Source organism: Oryzias latipes, chromosome 18 (genome assembly GCF_002234675.1).
Source record: "Oryzias latipes chromosome 18, ASM223467v1".
NCBI lineage: Eukaryota > Metazoa > Chordata > Actinopteri > Beloniformes > Adrianichthyidae > Oryzias > Oryzias latipes.
In genome coordinates this window covers 9877721-9890836 of record NC_019876.2, presented here as the reverse complement: position 1 = coordinate 9890836, position 13116 = coordinate 9877721, and the positions used below count along the sequence as shown (strand labels likewise).

Below are 13116 nucleotides of genomic sequence, written 5' to 3'. Positions count from 1 at the left end.
GGATTCACTCAGCCACTGCCTCCAACAGATCAGTGCGTGGATGCAGAACAACTTTCTCCAGCTAAACTCAAACAAGACCGAAGTTATTATTTTTGGCCCACAGAAACAAAGAGAAAGTCTCAGCAGCTACCTTCATTCTCTGTCTCTTAAACCCTCAAATCAAGTCAGAAATCTAGGGGTAATCATGGACTCTGACCTGAACTTTAACAGCCATATCAAGTCAGTAACATCAGCGGCATTTTATCATCTGAAAAACATTGCCAAAATCAAAAACATAGTGTCAAAGCCAGACCTGGAGATACTTATTCATGCATTTGTCTCCAGTAGGTTAGACTACTGTAACGGCCTGCTCACCGGCCTCTCCAAACGAGCTGTAAAACAGCTTCAGTACATCCAGAATGCTGCTGCTCGAGTCCTGACCAGAACCAGGAAGTATGATCACATTAGTCCTGTGCTCAGGTCTCTGCACTGGCTCCCTGTACCTCAAAGAATAGACTTCAAAGCAGCTCTGCTTGTGTACAAGTCTCTCCATGGCCGAGCACCAAAGTACATCTCTGACATGTTAGTGCCATATGAACCATCTCGTACTCTGAGGACCTCAGGGGCCGGCCTCCTGTTGATTCCCAGAGTCAGAACTAAACAAGGGGAATCAGCGTTTCAATATTCTGCAGCTAAAATCTGGAACAGCCTCCCTGAAGTCGTAAGACAGGCCTCTTCTGTGCTCATGTTCAAATCTAGACTTAAAACATTTCTGTTTAGCCGTGTATATGACTGAAAGGTCCTATCTGCACTTTTCTTTCCTTTCCTTCCTTTATTTTTAAATCAGTTTTCAAATTTTTTTTTCTTTTCTTTTAAAGTAAATTTTATGTTGATTATTTCTATGATGTATTGTGATTTTAATGCATTTTTCTGTTTTGTGAAGCACCTTGAATTACTTTGTGTATGAATTGTGCTATACAAATAAACTTGCCTTGCCTTGCCTTATGATCATTAGTATAGGCTCCAGCCACCGCCATCATAAATGAAGATCGCATTTCTTTAATTATTTTTCTTATTAACCTTCACTTAACCAGGTAAAACCCATTGAGATCGAGATCTTTTTTCCATGGGTGACCTGGCCAAGAGGTCAGCAGCACACAACAAAAAACATAATAATAAAAAAATTAAACAATACAATTGGTATTGCTACAATTGAAAATTTAAAAAATTTAAAATTAAAGTACGGCAAAGGGACTTCGTGCTATTAAATGCAATAGATGTAAAACTGTCAGACGTAGGGTGCAAAAGTTATTAAGTATAAGTATAGATAATAAAGAGCAGGTCAGATTTGGCTGAACAGTGGCATCTTAGCTATTAGGAAGTTGAGTTTTTTTGCTTTTGAATAGGCCAGATGTGGTCATGCTCATTACTGTAATGGACAATGTTTTTTTTTCCCGTTTTTTTCTTAAACCGAAAAATAAATAATTTGTTTATGGTCTGGTGTTAAAGTTTGTCCAGTTTGTGCTCTCAGATTATTTCAAACCCTCTAAAGATGAGTCAGTTGTAGGAAGGGGCAGGAAAAATTATGGGAGCTTAGCGTGCTATCTGCTACACTGCATCAGCTACAGCTACAGCAAATTATTGCTTCTCCTCCTGTAGTGCTCCTGCACAGCAGTGGCAGACAACTAATTACATGTACAGTATAAATAGCAACAGTAGGGAACATTCTGCCTGCATGTTTGCTGATTGCGGGACCATAAAATGAACTAAAGTCAAATTCATTTACCCAAAAATGTTTATTTAGAATACTTCTACTTCTCAAAACGATCCTGCTTTGAATTAATAGAAATTAGTGAAGCTAAAGGCTGTATATAAAGCATTTAGCGAAATAAATATTGAAATATCTGTTTATTAATAGAATAAAAGCCAAGGCACAAGTTGATTGTATTTAAAGATGAATTTTGCCGAAAATTGTGTTTTTGGTGTTTTTAACATGTTCGTGTGGCATTTTTTGATGATATGTACATTTATAAGCATAACTTAGCTCAAAATTGCATTTCTAAGGATATTTTTATTCAAATCGTTGTGAATGAGGAGCAAACGGAAAAATGCAATTTGAAAAAGAGCTTATTTGTGACGTGGAAAAATGTTGGGCGGGTTACAAACTCCCTCCTCTGAGCTCTCAGCAATGGGGAAGGGAAGGGGATTCGGGGTTGGCCCCTCCCAATGGCATCGCCCGCAACTCAGAGGGGAATGGGGAATATCTAATGAATTACTGTTGCTCTGCAGAAACTACGTCCTAAAAAAGACAGAGGTTTTTTGGGGGCTAAAAAAGGGCATAATCATAATAAAAAACCCACTGGGAAACCCACTCTTGCAGTGAGCCTATTCCACACAAACAGCTACACATTCTGTTTGAACGCAAGCAGATCTGGTGTCTTTTAACAAATATGGTACACACTGGCACAAGCACACACAAAAAATAAAAATGACCAGGCGCGGGTGCATTAATCCTGTTATTGAATGACCCACATGCCCACTTTGATTTCTGACGCTTCTTTTTTTTCACAACACACTACCGCATGGATTACAGAGATGGTGTACAAGGCAAGTCATCTATCTATGCCAGTCATGGACGAACACAAGTTCCTATTGGCTAGAAAAGTCCCTCTTTGTCTCGGTGACTCTTGATTACAGTAAGGAGACAAAGTCAAATCTTCCATTCTGCGACAAGCAGATATTTAAATCAAATAGCTATTCTTTTCTTCAGTGTTTAAAATCATCTTACCTTTCAGAACTCAAGCTGCTTTTCCAAGAGTGTAAAAGCTGCAGAAGAAACAAACAAAAAAAAAACCATCAATGAATGTTCAATGAAATAATTTTACTGTCACTGATTCATAAAAACATTGACATCATTTGTGGGAAATGCTTCACAAGGGATTAGTTATGACAATTTTTCTAATTAGAATACAGTTCTAATCGCGGTCACCACAATGCAATGTTCCGGAGCCTTGTGCTAATTTAGCAGAGCCATAGCTTCTCACAGTGTAAAGGGCAAACATTTATTACCCACTGATTACATATGGCAGGCATGTGTGTCTGGCACTTGAGTCCTTGTAATTTTCCAACCCCTTACAAAAATCCTGTCTGCACTGATAGTCAGCCTCCTTTTCAAAGTGGTGTTTTTCCAATTTATTTTACTGAGACTCAAAAACAAAAGAGAGGAAAATGGGACTTTAGAGGGCTGTGGGCAGCTTTTTACTTTAGCGCTAATTAAAAGGACGGAGAATAAACCAAGAGAAGGAGTCGGAAAGTAAAAGCAGTGAGCGCCATTGCTGATTGAGAGGATGTCACTTAGCTCCAGTGAATTTTCACCACATTCACTTTGGGAAAAAAAAAGGGAATCAAGAGGGATGGAAGAAGATAATTTTGCAGGGAGGCTGAAAAACAGAACATCTACATGTTCTGTTCCAACCCTTCTCTTTTGTCCCCAGAGTGGAGATACAAATTCAGGCTTGGCAAAAGTTTGAACATAGTTAATTCTGGCTAAAGAATAAGACAGCAGAAAAGGAAGACTAAGTATCTGAATTGCTGCTGTCAAAATGCTAAAAAAGAAATGTATGCCTAGTTTGTATGCAAGCTATATCTTAAGAGACGTTTACATCGCCCTAGGCAACGCACGTTCAAGCAACTACTTTCAATGAAAGGTGTAAGTAAAAGTCTATATATACGCTTTCAGGCATCTGCATTCAAAACACTTGGGTTCACTCATTGCGACGCAACGTTTAATACCATTTTTGGGTCCTATGTCCAAAACCACGAGCCTATTGAAAACCAGATGAACTTTGACCAATCAGGGACATGGATTTAATTCACAGAAGTGCCAATCGTTTGAAAATTGATCGCGAAGGAGAAATTGATCGATTGGTTTGTGCCTGGCTGGAATTCCATGACGCTAAGTGTCTCATATTTCAGAATAGAGTTGTGAAAGAAAAAGCCTAAAGCTAAATTCGCGAGATTTCCACCACTTGGACATTTCCCACCTAGGCTTTTCCAACTGTAGGTGCTACTAATGGGGAGTGGCAGTCCAGTGCGATCAGAGAGTAATCAGAAGGTCTAAACTGATGGGTAAAGTGAAGACATCCCTTCACTTGTTTGAACAATTTTAAACGTAGAAATTGTATTTCAATAAATATGAATATTACTACGATCTTGATTTTGCTTTGTGCTTCAGCTTTTGTGTGGGAATTCAATCTTTAAAACCAATTTAAAGATTGAATTCCCGTTTCAGTTAGAGATTTCCGAATTTAAAAAAAATGAGACTCAAAGCTAATTCTGCTGAGCAAACCACAGCAGAACCTGGACAGAGATAATTGGTGCATATGCAGACAGAGGATGATCCACCCCTTCACTGAGAGGCTTTCCTTACCCATGGGGAATACAGAACATGATTAATAGTTACACTGCAGCAATCAACAGGCAGTAATAGAACCACCTGCCAGGGGTCCTGCTGCCCTGTGTAGATTTATGACTAATAATTGGCCTTGAATGTAGCCACTCTACAACTATCAAAGCCTGAAAGAGCCAGTTAGTTTTCAGCAGTAAGAGAGGGAAAACCATTTGATTCACCTTCTTTTCTATAAAGATGCATTAACTACTTGTAATTTAATATTTTTGAGTAAGTCAGACACTGAAATTTGCATTGAATATCAAAAGTCTTGTTCAAAACAGGAGAAACACACACACTTTTCCTGTTAAATGGTTGAATAGAAGAACATATTGCCTATTACTTTGTCTCTGTATGTAAAATACTTAACACACAAAAGCATGTCACTCACTGACATTTAGCATCACAAAGCTTCATTTGATTGCTGCTGTAGGGTTTGGAGAACAGCAAAAATCCTCCTTCCAGGTACAAGCGGCAATTCTATTAACTATAGATTCATCTATCAAGAAACACGACAATTTCACAAAAACTTCCACTCATTGAATAAAGTGTTTTTGCTCTTGGAGGAGGTTGTTTTTGCGGCGTGTTAAAAAGAACATGGTTCCCAAAACTGCAATGGAAACACTTTTAAGAATTAAATGTATGACATTTGTGACAATGCGCTTCTTGCTAAGAACTGGCCGCCTTGGGCGCTGCACAGCTGGCGCCACAAGAGGTCCCACAGCGTCACACAGCTCGTCTAAAGTTGAGCGTGTCATGGGGAATTGTTGGATCCACAGATCCTCTGTAAAATCACCAACCACCATTTCCCTAAATTGCTTCATCCATAGCCACTCCCATGATGATGAGCGCTAGTGCCGTGGTAGAAATATGAATGTAGCTGCTGTAAATCAAAGTATTGTTTTCATTCATCGCTGTGTTTCTGAATGACTTATCACGCGAGTTGGTTTGTGTTTATCCTCATAATTATGACTTAATGGAAACAATGTTATTCCAAATTGTGTTTAAGATCCTTAACATCTTCTAGCTAGTCATAGTTCTTCAACTTTTATACAAATAATATATTATATAACAAAATAATTATACTTTTTGTCGTTTAACTGATGTTAGCACAGCTAGAGCTTTTAGCTAGTTAAAAGCTAGCTTAACTTGCCTATTGAAACGAGATGTATATCAGTGGGTCACACTTTCCCCTCTGCTGGCTAAATCAATTTTCACCATGTTTATTTCTTTTTTTTAAATATCCACAAGTTTTATATTTGCGTCTTTGGGGCTAAACTTTCCATATATTTTATTAACATGCAACGCGGCTAGTCTACAGCTCACCACTGCACCCAGGGGATGGGTCAAAATGCGGAGAAGAATTTCCCCATTGTGGGATAAATAAAGTATCTATTATTATTATTATTAATTATTAATTATTAACATAGTGGGATATTGGAAATGGGAGATAGGCTTATAAGAAAGGAAAAATCCTCACCAGCATCAATTAACTGATAGTGGTTGTTGTTTCTGACGCATTATTGTCATATAGAATGTTTTATGTGAAAAACCTTTAATAAAAACAAAGTATCATTGAGGACATTGTTTAAGATCTTCTGACTAAAACAAATTCTTAAACTACAGCCAGCCATAACTTACTACTAAGTGTGAACAAATATTCCTCACTCAACGGAAAACCGCCTAAAGTGTAAGAGCTGCTTAACGAGAGCTGTATTTATTCAGCCCCTGCTTGACAGCACTTGTAGATTATCCCTTAAACAGACTCAAATAACGATAGTAGCATGTGCAACAGCTAGAGAAATAGACATGATGACCTTCTTAAAACACCATCTGTTGCCTGGCACAACCACAGCGGTGCGGTGGTAGTCAGTGATGCCTGAAGAGTCACGTTTCATGATACCAACAGTGTTTCAATGCACAGCAAATGGTTAAAAAAAAAGAAAAAAAAAAGAAATGATAAACATCTTTACAGCCTCTGTGGATTGATTCTGCAGCCAGCGGAAGATGCAAGGGGGGGAGGGTCACTTTAATAGCAGAATTTTTGCAAATATGGACCTCGAGAAAGAAACTGAGATTGAAAATTCTTTCACGTTTGTGGTACCAAACTTGAAAACCAATATTATTCTGCTTTACATAAACATAAACATAAACTGTAAGCATCAAAGCTGGTGAGCAGTGCTGATGTACAGTGCACCTAAATAACCCGGGTGATGACAAGGAGCGCCAGTTCTCCCAACACCAATGTCCTTTACTTCTACCCCTCCCCTTGTTCACAAACCATTCCCTTTCCATTTTTCCACTTTTTGAAATATATATATATATATTTTCTGCTACACTTTCGTGTCAGGGTCACTCTCCAGCTCCACTCCGCTCCGTTCCTCCATGATCTGTGTCTCTTTTTTCTTACCCCCCTCCCTTTCAGGATCCTTTGCCCATTGCCCTCCTGACAGCCACACATCAACCTGGGTGCACTTTAAAAAAAGCCCTTCAACAGCTGCCATTCCACAGAGCTAGCTATCAGTCCACCTGCCAAAGCACAGACAGGGTCTTTTTCAGAGAGCAACGTTGAGCGTCAGGTTGGTTCCCCCGAAGTCCAAATGGACTCAAGGTGAAAGACACTACCTCTAAAAGAGTGCTTCAGTTTGAGACAGCATGAGTGTTGTAGATTTTTCAAAGAAAGGGCTACATGAATTCTGGCATCATACAGCTGGCATATAAGCTTGAAATGACATTACTGACTTAGCGTAGGCTGATGCATTTGACTTAATATCAGCAATTACGTTCGTACACAGTACCCTATGATGCCATAAGGAAAAAAAAAAAGCTCCTGGGAGAGTTTTGTTCGTAAGGATATTTGCGTTTTTGCTCAGATCCACTGCCTCCTGCTGTGTCAGTCTGACCAAAATCAGTGTTTGTGCACTGGAAGAGAGAAAGGATCGCATACATTGCTCGCGTAAATGTGCCTGAAACATTCAAGTGAAAACATCTCATTCTAGAGGCTGGACAGCCAGCTGTTGTGCACTTTTCTCCTCCATATGTCTTCGTCAAAAGCCTGTGCCGTGCATCAGCTGTGGGGTGGAATCTATTCAAGTGCTGTTTTTCCAGTTGCGCCATCTTGAAAGAAGCTAAATTGGTACTGATACAAGCCCAGATCAGCCCACACTGTCAAATGCAACAACTGGCCAGCGATGACATTCACAAACACACCATCTGGTCTGTAACATCCATTAGTCATTTGGAAAACTGCAGGAGATAGATGTGAGAACTGTTTTGTGCTGCTCACAAACCAACAAAAAAATGCACGCCTTATGCAATCATTATCGATTGATCTGTCTGAGGCAAGTTGTACCTGCAAATGACCTACAGCATTATAAAATTGTTCAAAATAAAATAAATCAATTTTATTTGGGAAAATAACATTTGAATTGAGGCACGGTAACTTTATTTACGATAACATAAAGATGTTAAATGAAACTCAATTTACTCTGCCTCTATGTGACGTCAGGCCCAAACACCAGCACAGCCGACAACACACAGGTGATGGCGGATGGCAGAGAAGCAAACGGTAAACAAAAACCTATCAAGCCTTTAGTAAGAGAAAACAACAACACGACTAACATCTCCAACCACCTCTTAGGATGATGTGGAATTTTCTCAAAAGACTGAGCGTCCAGCTACTTGCATTCATTCTGCTGAAGCTGAACCAGGAGACAGTAACCTCAGTCCTGCTAAAGCCTAATGCTACGGGGACACTGGGCATGGGATGCGCATTGAAGGATGTGACCACGGGTTCTTGAACTGGACTGTCGCTACCCAATACTAACGCATGTACTCACAGCTTAGTGCGAAATATTGAAGCGGCGCTAATGTCACCAATATTGCCACAGGCTTTTTTTTTTTTTTTTTTCACAGCTCTAATCTGAAATATGACAGACTTGGTATCATATAATTCCAGCCGGGTACAAACTGCAATTATTAATTTCTCTGTCATAATCAATAAGTCACTGCCAACTCTAAGTTAAAGTTCAATTGGTTTAGAATTTTTAATGCAAGAGTTTTGATCGCAGAACCCCGAAACTCTTATATACGTACGTTTACATAGACTTTTCATTGGAAGTGGCCTCATGAACACACATTGCCAAGGATAGTGTGAATGTAGCACATGCTGTTAAGAATGTTTGGCAAAAGATGTACTGAATCAATTATCACGTCAGTGAATCTGATCAAATTGGATTTTTCAAAATAAACCAATACCAGCTATAAATCGTATCAGCAACCACAACTTATGATAGGAATTGAATCGTTGTTAAAATCAATTATGAGATCCCTAATAAAGTAACGGTTTTCAGGGTTGTTGAAGTTTCTGAAGCTGAGATAATAATGTGAGCAAAAGAGCTTTTCAGCTGAATCGTGTTACTGCTGCAAGAGTAAAGGTACTCAGCAGCTGCTTCCAGGCTGGTTACAGCCATTGTGCCTTTCTCTCTGCCAGAGCTTTTAGTCCATTGTGCCGCAGCACCACTTTTGCCCATGGCCGCAAGACCGCATGAACCAAAGCTCGATTTGGCTGGGTCACACTGAGATGTACCTGGGGCTTCCATGCATGTTTTGCACAGACTGTGGAGGGTAATCGTTGGGTCCATTAACATGAAAGAGTGCTGCAACTTCCAAGCTGAAAGAAAGAGGGAGGAAAAAAAATGCCTTGAGCGAGCTGACATTATGGGAAGGCATCTTTCCCGATCCCATTCACCAAAGAAAGTTAATGGAGTTGAAGTGGGTCGTCTGGTGTTAAATTGAATCTGCTGCCCATAGAGAGGCTTTGATGTAGCAGAAATTAAGCAAGAGTTCTCATTTAATGTAAAAAATCCTGACTATTATCAGGCAGAAAGCAACTTTTGTTTGTTAATCAGTAAGTAGAAGAAAAACACGTAAAGTTGAACTGCTATTATGCATGAAAAAACAAAGTAAAACCATAATCTTTCCTATGTGTAAAAACAAAATTAATAGACATCTGCTTGCTATGCATGGAAGAAGTGAAACAGGGTCTAGAAAATCCCTCTAAAGACATGATTATGTAAGAAGAAAACGTAAGATTTTATCGCAGAATTAAAATCAAGTTTGTTATCAGTCCCATAGAGAATTAAGTGTTTTCAGCATGTAGGTTTATTTGTTCCTAGTGCTCTGTGAGAGATCTCATTTTATGGTCAAGATGTCCTTCCCATGCCCTTCTGGAATAAACCAAACATCATTAGTGTGGGGGTTAAGAGGGGACTTATCCATCCATATGTTTTAATAATTACACGCCAATTTTTTCAGTGTTTTTCCAAAAGAAAATCACAGCAACAGCAGCAGGAAGGCTGTGTTTTTTCCAATGAAGGCTGTGGATCATGCCTTACATTCTGCACTGTAAGTGACACATTATTTCTCTGGAACCTTTTTCTTTCTCATTCTAACCTCCCAAAGCACCACAACCCCCCCTGCCCCCTTCCCATCTATTTTCTGCCTGACTAGCCTCATGAAACTGCATATATTCTGTCAGATTACCCCCATATTCCCATGCTGTTCGCTGCTCTGGTGTTTGAGGAGCAGATTTGGAAGTGATGGCCAAAGCAATACAGAAAAAAAAGTGAGCTGATTAGAGAGATGCTACATCTCAGAGATTTAACTTTGGACCCTTGGGCATAACATATTAAATTCATGCTTTTCTGATCCTCCATGTGCTGAATAAACTTAGAATATTATTTAAACTTTCAGCATAAATCAAGTGAGCATTGAACTGTAAAGCAGTAATTTGAAAAGATGCTTTTGAATTTTCTTACGAGGCTGCACGCATTCGTTGAAAGTGAATAAACATTTTTTTTTGTCTAAATGGACCTTAATTAATTTTTCAATCAGTTTAAAAAACTCGTGAATGAATATATTTTTTAAACTATGTACTATAAAACAGACTGTCATGGTAAAATATAATTTTCTGTCTCCATTCATTGTCAGCTTTAAGTGTCGCTGTAAATTCAGATGAGAGACAATAACAATATTAAGTGGTCACGACTTTAATGTCTTGTATTTTGTATGTCTCTGGCGAGCCTTAGAGCAAACCTCAAAATGTCAAATGGTGCAGTCCCTCAAATGACCACTAAAGGCAGAAGGGAGCAATTTTCTAACATAAAAACATAAAAAATGTCACACCAAATCTAAAGCCTGGTGTCCACAACTCTTTAGGTTTTTTGATCGATCTATTGTTTGTGTAGGGAAAGAGACCCATATGGGGACTTGAATTATTTTTGAAAACATTCAGATGACGTAAAAAAAAAAAAAAACCTTTTGTTGCCCTTTATCTTAAATTGTAAGACTTTTGTAAATTGTAATTGCAACACAAGGGTTTTTTTTCCCAACAATTTTTTTATAAAAAACAACCTATTTGTATTGGGCTGGTTCTAATATGTGTTAAACGCCATGTGTCACATTAGAAAATACTAGCCTAATGCACCTAGGGGGGCATTGGCTTTAACAAGACAAGCAGTACAGAATAAATGCCAATAGTTTTTGGGATTATTGAAAAATTCAGAAACCTTCAACACATTTGAGCCTGTCTGTATAATTAACTGCAGATTTTTTTTTTTTTTTTTTTTTTTTACAAAACACAATCTCAACCTTATAACCACTAAATTCCAACCCGTTACATAATTGGATCTCCTGGTATTTTAGTTGTATAAACAGATTTAAACAAAGTTACCTTATTTTCCGTACTATTGGGCGCACCGGATTATAAGGCATCTATTTTCAAACTTATGTCATATATACGCTGCACCGAACTGTAAGGCCCATTGACGAGACAAATGAATCAGAGATAAGTCTGTCAGTCCGTCAGACTTTACCAACTGCCTTCAAAGTATTTCTAAATTTTGTTTATGAGATGCTACACGTTAGCCAAATTAGAAGCATTAGCCCTGTTTGCATATTTACGATACCTTTAACTCCCAACCTTGTTTGCAACATGGGGAAAAAAAATAGACTGATAAAGCAAAAATAAACATTACTCTGACGATGCTAACTCCCAACCTTCTTAGTAACATGTAAAAAAAGAAACACCTTCCAACATCGCTACATGTTAGCCGCGTTAGCGTATTGACAATAACACGGACAATACTGCAATAGTCAACTGTAACACGAAATAGGCTAAAAAGCTAGAACTGCTTTAAGCCGATAAATTGACCTTTAGATTCTTAGATTTGTTTTCTCCTTGTCTTTACACTAAAACATACTTTAAGTTCAAGTAATGGCAATTCTGAAGCTTTGTACGAAGCTAAGCAGACCATTGAAAGGACATGACAAAGTAATCCGTTCACAAAGTCAGTATTCTGCTAATTGTCTTAAGAGTGGTTGCAGTGTTTGACGGCAGCTTCACACATTTTGTCCTTGGCCACCGCAGTGTCATTGCTTTAACCCAGTGGTGCGCTGAAATGAAAGAAATTGCATAAATGCTGTCCAATAATGTGAAGTTTAATGAGATTTTAGCATGCCAATGTTATTCTGGTTGAGTCATTTGCTGGCTCTTTGCTGATGACCATTAAGAACATTTACTGACATTTTTTAAGATTAAGCATTATTACAAAAAATGAAAAAGGAAGCATTTATAAAAACAATTCATCCTAAAAAGGTGTTGTGGTGCAGTTATGAAAATCTTTCATTACTAAGTCAGTACCTTTAAATACCATTGTGTGCTGACGTTTCCCTCTTTCTGCGAATATTATTTAGTTTAAGTATTTGGTCTAAAAGTTGATGGAGCATATTACAGTGCCACAATTTCCTCTGGACCAAATTATTTGTATTGGTTTTTACTTGGAAGAGATGTTGTAGTTTTCAAATTTCCAAATTACTTCTACGTTGGTTTACTACACAGTGAGGAAATATGCAACAAGTTATCATTATTTACACATTCTTAACTTTTGACATGTCTTTTAGACATCTACATGTCTTGATGTCTTCATTCACTCTTTGCCCCTTCCCAACTCCATCATGAAAGTTCCCTGACAGCACACCACAAAAGAAGTTGCTAAGCCATTTGGATCAAGAATCTCCCCAGGCAAATCAGCAATTAGAGTCTAAGCTGCCTAGTAAATTCAATTAGGAGTTGTAATATGTGTTACAGGTACAAGAGTGGCTGGCACCTCTTCAAATGAAAAGATTTTAATCTCCCATGCAACAGCCTGTAATCTGCATCACTTAATCACAAAAGTGCTTGGAAAAGTTTGATCTTGTGAGTTGCGGCTTCCTTTACAGCAACACTTTGGAGAAAGTTTTTGGGGGCAGAGATGAAACAGGAGGTAACTTACACAATATTTAGTGCAGAGTGATGGAAAAAATAGAGTTGGTCAAAACAGAAATGCAAAATTTTTAACTCTATTGTAGATTTTCTCTACTTTTTTTAATTTAAATCAAAGTTTATATGGGAAAATCTCATGTCAAATCAAATCAAATCAAATCAAACTTTATTTATAAAGCACTTTTCATATAAAAATATAACACAAAGTGCTTTACATTAAAACAACAAAATATAAAAACAAGCAAGCATTAATAAATAAATAAATAAATAATAGGGCCCCCCTCCCCGTACCTAGCCCCCCACGCCTTTCACACCTCCCACTCTCTAACTGATGGAAAATGACAATGAAAAAAAGGCTGTAAAACAT

The 13116-nt window shown here is 38.2% G+C and overlaps 1 protein-coding gene across 41 annotated transcripts in view; it reads right to left on the bottom strand.

The window, feature by feature from the left end:
* LOC101165843 (receptor-type tyrosine-protein phosphatase delta) overlaps nucleotides 1-13116 on the bottom strand; it is a 496446-nt gene that overhangs the window by 181143 nt on the left and 302187 nt on the right. For 40 of the 41 annotated variants that reach the window (XM_023966285.1, XM_023966296.1, XM_023966290.1 and 37 more), the window contains exon 9: nucleotides 2768-2805. The gene's annotated coding sequence lies outside the window, so the exon portion shown is untranslated. Of the gene's footprint in view, nucleotides 1-2767; nucleotides 2806-9014; nucleotides 9099-13116 lie in introns of all 41 variants that reach the window. The other variant, XM_023966287.1, reaches the window with a different exon arrangement.